The sequence below is a fragment of the Elephantulus edwardii genome, unplaced genomic scaffold, assembly GCF_000299155.1.
Source record: "Elephantulus edwardii isolate Elephantulus edwardi_28Jun2011 unplaced genomic scaffold, EleEdw1.0 scaffold00006, whole genome shotgun sequence".
Lineage (NCBI taxonomy): Eukaryota > Metazoa > Chordata > Mammalia > Macroscelidea > Macroscelididae > Elephantulus > Elephantulus edwardii.
In genome coordinates, this window is record NW_006399756.1 from 29794316 (window position 1) to 29802608 (window position 8293).

Genomic DNA, 8293 nt, shown 5'->3' on the forward strand with positions numbered 1-8293 from the left:
GCCTCTTCAGCCTTTTGGAGAGGCAGGAACAGAATTTTCCCATTTTTATAGGTGCAAATAGAAACCTATAGTGGTTAGAGATGGGGTGAGGCTTAAACTCAGTTTTCCAGAGTCTCTCCCGCCAGGCTGGGGCCCAAGGGGATGTAAGATACATGTAAGGACGAGAGGGACCCAAGGTGAATGCAGGGCAGGTGCCAGTGGGGCCCTGCACTTCCCTTGACCTGCCAACAGCAGGCTCTGTGGTGACCCCGCACTCAGCACAGAAGGCAATAGCCCCATGTCACTCCCAACTTTGGGCCACCTTCCGTCAGGTTTTCTCTGGGACCAATGGAGGGACTGGTGAATCCGAACTACTGACCTTTCAGTTGGCAGCCCACTTCCTAACGCACCACGCTACCAGAGCGCCTTCACTTAAGAATGGCTCACACTAATATCTCTGGCTGTGGGGAAACAGCGTTTTATTAAATGCTTCACACAGATTTGGTATAATAAAGATGAATATATTATATTCTTTTCCTCCCCCAGAGTGAGACAATAATAAGGAGGGAAAAAAACAATAAAGTGAAACATAAATACAATGTAATAGGACTTGTGGCTGAGGGACGGTGGCCTGTCAGGGCTGCCACCAGGGGACTCTGAGGCCCAGGCTCAAGAAGAGGTCCACCAGGAGTCAGAACTCAGGCTTCCCTTCCAGACCAGGGTGTCCCAGGCCCTGGCCCCTCCCTGCCCTCCTTGCTCAGGGACAGCAAGTGCTGCATCTCTGCCCTCCTCGCCTCCACCCAGGACAGCCATGGCTGGCTCAAAGGTGGACAAATTGACTAGAAGCTGAGCATAGTGGGGAGCAGGCAGTTCGTTCTACCTTGGCCCCACCCTGCCTCCTCTGGGGGCTCTGGGGAGCATTGCTCCCACCTCCCACCCCGGGACCTCCCCCAGAACATGCAGGGAACTTCCATCCGTCTCCGGGGCACAGCCAAAATCCTGGAAAAAAGCCTGAAAGGAATAATGTCAAAGTTTTCCCAGCACTGGAGAGGAAGGACAGGGAGAGGACAATGAAGGACAGGGAGGCGTTAGGGAGAAGGTGCTCCTGGAGCTTCAGCCCAGCCACTTCCTGCTCAGATCACCCGCCCTTTGAGGGCTTCATTTACCAGTCCAAGGTGAGCAAACTGAGTTTGAATCCCTCCTGTGGCACTAAGTGGCTCAATGCACTCCCCCCCCCCTTTTTCTTAAGCAGGGCAAGATCTTAATCTCAGTTTCTTTGGTAAAACGAAGCCGTAGAGAGGTTTGGTGAGAAGGTTTCCAAGTGGTGGTACCCTGTCAGCTGTGAAGGAAAGAAAGAAAAGGCATCTGGCATCTGATCTCTAAATATTTGTTGAAGTAGTCATTTCAACCTAGAATTCTCCCATGGCTTACCTCCTCCTCAGACCGCAACGCAGGCAACTCTTCCTGAAACGAAAGAAAATACTTTGTCTCTCTTCGCCCTCCTTAAACCTTCTGCCTTTTTCCCCAGGGTCAAGGCCAGGAGAGGTTAGGAGATTACCCAAGACCACAGGGTCCACCTTGAGCCGGTCAAGGTCAAGGAGCCAGAGATTCCTGTTTGGGCCTTGAGCACCCACCAGGGAAAAATTAACAAAACGCAGAGAAGAGAAGGTAGGGGGAGCGGCTGAAGGAGGGCTGGAGAGTAAGTGAGTGGTGGGATTTCCCTCCGTGGGGTTTTGGGGTCAGGCTGTGTAGACAGGCCCTGAAGACCTGGCTCGAGCCAGTCCACCTCAGCCGCCAACCTGAGAGGGCAGGTGTGAGGATCTAGGTGGGAGATTCACCCTGGGAGGGGTGTGGGGACCTGAGGAGGGGCGGGAGGGACTGGGCTTGATGAAATCAGTGCGACCCCTCCAGACCAGGAACTCCAGGTGTGGGGAATGCCAAACATCAGGAGGGGGTGAGCTCAAACGAAATAAGACTTCTGGTGCTGCTTAGGAAACTCCTGGCCCAGGCCCAGCACGAGGGAGCCAAGAACTGCTGGCCTGGGCCTGGAGACCTGAGAACTTGGGGAGTCAGAGAAGGTAGGGCCTTCTACAGTTTATCGGGAGCCTCACTTCCATTACAAGGAAACTGCCTCTCAGCCCGGAAGACACAGGGAGGAGGAAGTGGGCTTGCGCTCAGGCCTGAGCCAAGGTATCTGCCTTCTCCGTGTAGTGGGGGCCTGTGGCTGCCTGGCTGCCTGCAGACCTGTGTCCCCCCGTGTGGCCACTTTGTGGCCTGCTTCCACTTGCCCAGGATCTTGAGGCAACTAGGCGTCTGACCAACGATTTTGGGGCGCAAGGGCTCGGAAGACCCTCAAGGCTCCCAGGATTCGGCAGGGGACTCAGGATGCAGGATGCAGGCAGGGAGAGGGTTGTCTACTGGCCCAGCTTCCTCAAACGCACTGTGCTCCCGCCCCCTGGGAGGGACAGGACCAGATGGTGGCGCAGGCTAATGCAATGAGCCCCCTCACGTCTGCTGAATTATTCAGCGCAGTTTATTACGGAGGAGCCTGACTCAGGCCTTTGCCGAGCTTGCCTAGCTCGCCGTGTGTCCCGCTCCCTCCTGCATTTCCACACCTCCACCTGGCACAGCCCAGGAGTTCCGCTGACCACTGCCCATACGCTCCCCCCACACACCCCTGCAACCTCAGGCAGACAGACTTCTGAATGGAGGTCGCTGACCAGGTAACAGGGGAGGAAGCATCCGCGGAGGAACCCCTTAGGCTGGTGCTCAGTGTTTCCTGCTCGGCTTATCCTCTTCCTGCCTCTGCACTTCCCTAAATGCTCCTGGTGCTTGAAGGTGTAACTCAAGTTCCACCTTCACTCCGACAGAACCAAGCTCCAGCCCCTCCCTCAAGTTCCTTCTCTCTTCCTAGACCCCCTGCGTTGTTGGGAAGTCCAGTCTCTTGCCACTCAAGCCCTTATCACTCCCATCACTGTTCAGAACCAGCAAGCTAAATGGCCGCAGAGCATGAAGGAATGTTGTCCATCTCTGTGGCCCTTTGGGGGTGTTAGGGATGTGAGGGGTGCCTCACACATCTGTTGGCCCAGCCCTCACCTCCCAGCTCTCTGTCCCCGCTAGGGTGCAGGCTGAAGCCACTTCCTGACTCTTTGTCTCTTATTCATGCATTTAGTTATTCATTCAACAAATACTGATGGAAACTAAGGTATAAGCCAGGCTGGCTTAGAGGGATGGAGAGGAGATTTGAGTATTTCCCCATCAAGTTCACAGACGAGTGCAGAGAGATAGGAGAATTAGGCAAACAGTGTGACAATGATGCCTGGAAGAGTGTGCTAAGGAGCCCAGAGGATCAAGGAAGGCTTTGGGAAGGATGTGAACTTGGAGCTGAGCACTAAAGACAGAATAAGAGTGACAGGAGAAGGGACAGAAAAGGAGGATGATCTGGGGGCTGCAGAACCTGTTCCCATGGGGGGAATGTGTCCCTTTCCTTCTCTGCCTGTCTCTCAGCCTCTGTGTCTCTGCCTATGCCCTCCTCAGACTTCCGTGAGTTTCACTTCCTATGCAGGGACTATTCCCTAAATGGGTACATTGGCTACAGACCCCACCAGCCCTCCTTCTTGCCAGCAGAGGACCTGAGACCTGGGCCTGGCTGCAGAGAGTATGGAAAGTCCAAAGCAGCTAAGCCCTGCCTTGGATTTTTTTTTTTTTTAGCAACTGCCTCCCTGCCCTTGGCAGTGTGGAAGGAGGTGGAAATTCCTCCCTCACAGTTCTGCTTCTCACCTAGATTGCCAGCCTCTCTTGAGAAACAAATGAATTATTTAATAATTAAACACACCCACCAACCCCCAATAAAATGTGCTCACCTGGGCTATCTCTGTCTTTTTGTCTCTCTCTCTCTCTCACTTCTGAGATCAGTGCTCCTCCTAAGGCCATTCAAAAAGACCTTGGGGGCTCCTAATTAAGAAGCCATGGAATAGGGATTGGGAGAACAGACCAGTGTGTGTGTGTGTGTGTGTGTAAGCCTTTAAATCTCAAACAGACTGTTTGATCTTGAACAGGTTACACAGTCTCTCTGTGCCTCTCAGAGTTGTGAGTGAGAAATGAAAAACAGTGTTCAAACTCAGCCTGGAGTGAGACACGTGGTAAGGGCTTAGGATATTTATTGTCGTGGTTATTGTTGCTGTTACTGCAGTGGCCCAGGGCCGGATCTAAATAAAAACCAAGCAAGCTGCCCCAGCTTTGCCAGGATGGCAAGAGGTGGTCTATTGAGTCTACCTCAGTGTAGTCCAAACCCGTGTAGAGTATCAGAGGAGCAGGTCTCTACAGAACAAAACAATATGGATTGGGGGAAGGGGGTGGAGCTGGAAAGTTCATTAGTTTCAAATGATGTCAGATTCTTTTCTCTAAAGGAGGCTCGGCTCTGAGAACCAATGCTGATGTTTACCGGAGCAATCTGGTAAGGAACGGGGCTTCCAAACCAATCTAGATTGAATCTGATGGAGCCTAAGGGGGTTTAGATGAACTCTTCTCTCGTACTAAGGAGTAGCTAAGGTGTTTTGCTTGGGTCTATAGGGTCCCCTTAACCTACCAATTCAAGTAATACTTTCCCTCCTCTTTGTCTGGGAGATTCCCTAAACTGATTCCCCTTCCATTAGAGGAGGTCGGACCTGAGATAGACAGCAAGCAGAAATTCTGGGGCCGGTACACAGTGCAGACACCACTTTCAAGTCAGGTGTCCCCTTTGCAAAGCAGATTCCAGGAACCAGCTGCTTCGAGCTCCTGGTGAGATGATGTCAGCCTGGGTGATTGTGGAGGGGGCACCCTACTATGTATTCTTTACCCTGCACTGGGCTCTAGGGGTGAGATATGGTGAAATGGTTAAAAACACACACACACACACACACACACACACACACACACACCCTCATCATGGCGACTGGCAGAGTTCTTGGCATCTTCCACCCAATTACCTCTAAATCACTCCCTGTTCTGCTTCTCCAAATTCTCCAAAATTCCTCCTTTGAGGGGGGAGAGTGCAGGCCCAAGTCACACACCCCACCCCCTGCCCTTTGCATCACACAATCTTTCACTTCTTTTTGATAGAAGGAGACTCAATCAACCAATATTCAGCGAGTACCCAGTGTTCAGACCTGTGAAGGAAGGTCAGGGCAAAAGAAATTCCTAACTTAAAGTCTCTGCCCTCAAGAATCCCTCAGTTTTGGGGGGGAAAGATCAAACCCACAAATCTAAAACATAACCCACTGTTCAATCATGAGATGCTCACAGGAGCTTAGATGCCAGCCTTGGGGGGCTGGCTGGGAAAGGGTAGGTGGACAGTTGGATTGGGTTTGAAAATGATCTAGAAACAGATGAAGGTGCCTTCTGGACCCCAAACAGTAAAACAACAACTGAAGTGATGCCGTGTGCTTCCTGGCCCTCTTCCTGAGGTGAACCCAACCCGTCCAGAGAGGTGGACCAGTTGGTGAAACAGGAAAAGGCAGTGGCCGGTACAGGGAAGGCAAGAAGAGAAGGTTTAGCAATGGTGGCAAAAGAGGCAATGGAGTAGAACTGTCACCTGTCACATATCCCAAAGCTAACAGACAGGCTTAGTTTGTCTCCTCAGGAAGTCTCTACTTTGATCCCTGGGGTCAGGTACTAAAGATCTCAGTGAGGGGATCTATACCTTAGCTCTGTTCCTAACATCCTTCCTGCAGCCTCGCTGTAACCCTGACCTGGGAGTGAGAGGTGGAGGGGTTCTTAATGGTTTGGGCCTCAGCTTGGAGACCAAAGAAGAGTATGGGAACATGATTAGAGTTTCTTTCTTCAATGGCTGAAGTTCTGGGACTTCAGCTGTTAGCTGTTTGCCTAAGGAGCAAGGTGAGAAGATTTGAGGTTATAGCCAGAAACGAAGGTGATCCACAAGCTATGATGGGAATCTTTAGGGCAGGAAATAAGTGAAGAGGAGCCAAAACTTCCAAGTTGGAGAGTCCAGCACTGGGGCGCCCCCTCTCTGGTCCCTCTTTGCTGGCCTCTAGATGGCTTCCCCATCCCTAAATCCAGTACCAACCCATGGCTCTCAGGACATCAGCACACACTCAGGACTAACCCAAGGAGGAGTCTCAGCTCGGTAGAAAATGAAATACACACATCCCCCCTTCCTGCCCCCTGCACATCCTGTCTGCCCCTCTCAAGTGCAGGGCAAAGATGGAGGAAGGTAGAGAACTCACAAGAAGGCTCAGCCTGTGGCCAGTACTGAACCCCCAAACAAGAATCCTTTCCCCTCATATTGTCCCCTTGACTCCAGAAAGCCTCATGGCTCTTGCCATAGTCCCAAACAAATAACGAAGCGTGGAGAAAAAGGAGTACTCTGCCGACCTCTGACTCACGGAGCCCCTACTCTTGAGGCACAGGGCAGGGACACAGAGCTGGGCCAACAACATTTCTCCAGGTCACTTTGAGTCCCTCTCTGGTCCAAACACCACTGCCCCATGGCTCTCTCTTGTCTGTGTGTTTACAAACAAAGCCATGGAAAGGCTGGGATGCCAGCGCAGCCTGCATGCTGCAGGGATGGAGGATTGTTTCTTCCTGGTTTCCGGCCCCCTCTCCTCCCCTCTGTTTTCCACGGGTAGAAATGGAAAATTTGTCAGGGAGTGACAGGGCCCACAAAAATCAGGGAGGGCAAAAGCAAGAGAGAGGAGGGCCTTGCGCACAGCTCGGCTGGGATGCCTCAACGAAATGAGAGACACAGACAAGGGTTCAAACGAGCCTGGATAGCCACAAAGATGCACATGGAGAGCCACACGCAAACATTTACATTAAAACGCGTTCACACAGACACACCCCTTCAAGTGCCGGTGAGCACAAAACACACGTCCGGTGTACAGAGACCGGGCCGAGCTCTCCCCAGTACTCCTAACCTCTCTCCCACGGGCCTCCCCGCAGGTTCCTGAAAGCGAAGCCCCAGCGGTGGCCCGGCCCCTCCTGGCCCCCACCCCGCATCCGGAACAGCTGGAGTCGGCCGGGCTCGCCACTCCAGGCCGGCGCTAGGCTGGGCGGGGCCGGCAGCGGGGCTGCCCAGGGCCGGGGAGAGCAAAGCGCGAAGGCCCGGAGCCGCCCCGAGCCCTAGTGCTCGGCCCGGCCGTCCTCCGGGCGCCTGTCATCGGGCGAGCAGTGGCCCCTGGCAGGTTGAGGACCGCGCGGGAGGAAAGAGCGCGCGCGGTTTTACCAGAAGGAGGTAGGGCAGCCGCTTCGGGCTCGGGCCAGGGGACAGGAGTCCCGGGGCGCCAGTAACTCCCCTCTCGCACTTTCCGCTAAAGGAAGACAAAGTCCTTCGATTGTCCGATTGGCCTCCTCTCGAAGCCTTGGCGTCCCAGGCGCCCGGTCCGGGTCGCCCTCCAACCTCCCGCAGGTCAGGGGCTGGGGGAAGGGCGCAGAGTCTCTGTCCTCGGGAGCGGGGCCCAGAGCTGGGGAAGAAGAAGCCGAGGGTCTGAGGACCAGGGCGCAGGGTCCGCGGTCTCAGCTCCGTAAAGTGTCTCGCGGCGCGGCGCCTGGGCCCTCCCCGCAGCTCCTGCTCTTACCTGGCCCGCGCGGCGGCCGCGTCCCTCCGGGGCTGGGGCTCCAGATCCCGGACAGGAGAGTCCGGAAGCTTGGGGCCGGCGCTGCCACCGCTGTCGGGCGGGCGGGAGGAGGGTGCGCCGGGAGCGCGGCCGGCAGTTTGGGGTGGGGGCGGCTCGCTGCGGCCGGAGGTTCGGGCGCGATAAAGGCGCCGCTAATGTAATTTACAAACAGCTCGGCCGGGCGCGCGGCGGCGGGACTGACAGGCGCATTAGGCAGGCTAATTCCAGCGGCTCCTCCTACCCCGGCCCGCTAATTAATGAGCTTCCCAACTTAGAGCCGCCTGCATTGGACAGACAGAGAGTGAAAGAGAGGGCGAGGGAGAGGGAGAGAAGGAGAGAGACGGGGGGAGCGCAGGAGAGAGAAGAGAGAGGGAGGAGGGAGGGAGGGAGAGAGAGAAAGGAGAAGAGGCGAGAAGGAAGAGAGGACTCGGCAGAGAAAGAGCGCAGAAGTGCCTGCCTGCAGATAATTGATTACTCCTCGATCAAGGCTAACTTGTTAGCAATAGTCAATTGCCCCGTCTCTCCGCCTCCCCTCGCAGTCCGGGATCCGCGCCCTTGCCTAGGCTCTTCCAACCGCCGCCGCCAGGACCCGGGGCCAGGAGCCACCGCCGAGCCACCTGACACCTTTAAATAGCACCGGGGCTGGCGAAACTGGAGCCCCGCGCGGCGCGCCCCGGCTCCGGCCTCGGATCGCTGGG

The 8293-nt window shown here is 55.0% G+C and overlaps 1 pseudogene; it reads left to right on the forward strand.

The window, feature by feature from the left end:
* The window catches only part of LOC102843315, a 32413-nt pseudogene extending 25308 nt beyond the window's left edge, over window positions 1-7105 (forward strand).
* The last annotated feature ends 1188 nt before the right edge of the window (window positions 7106-8293 follow it).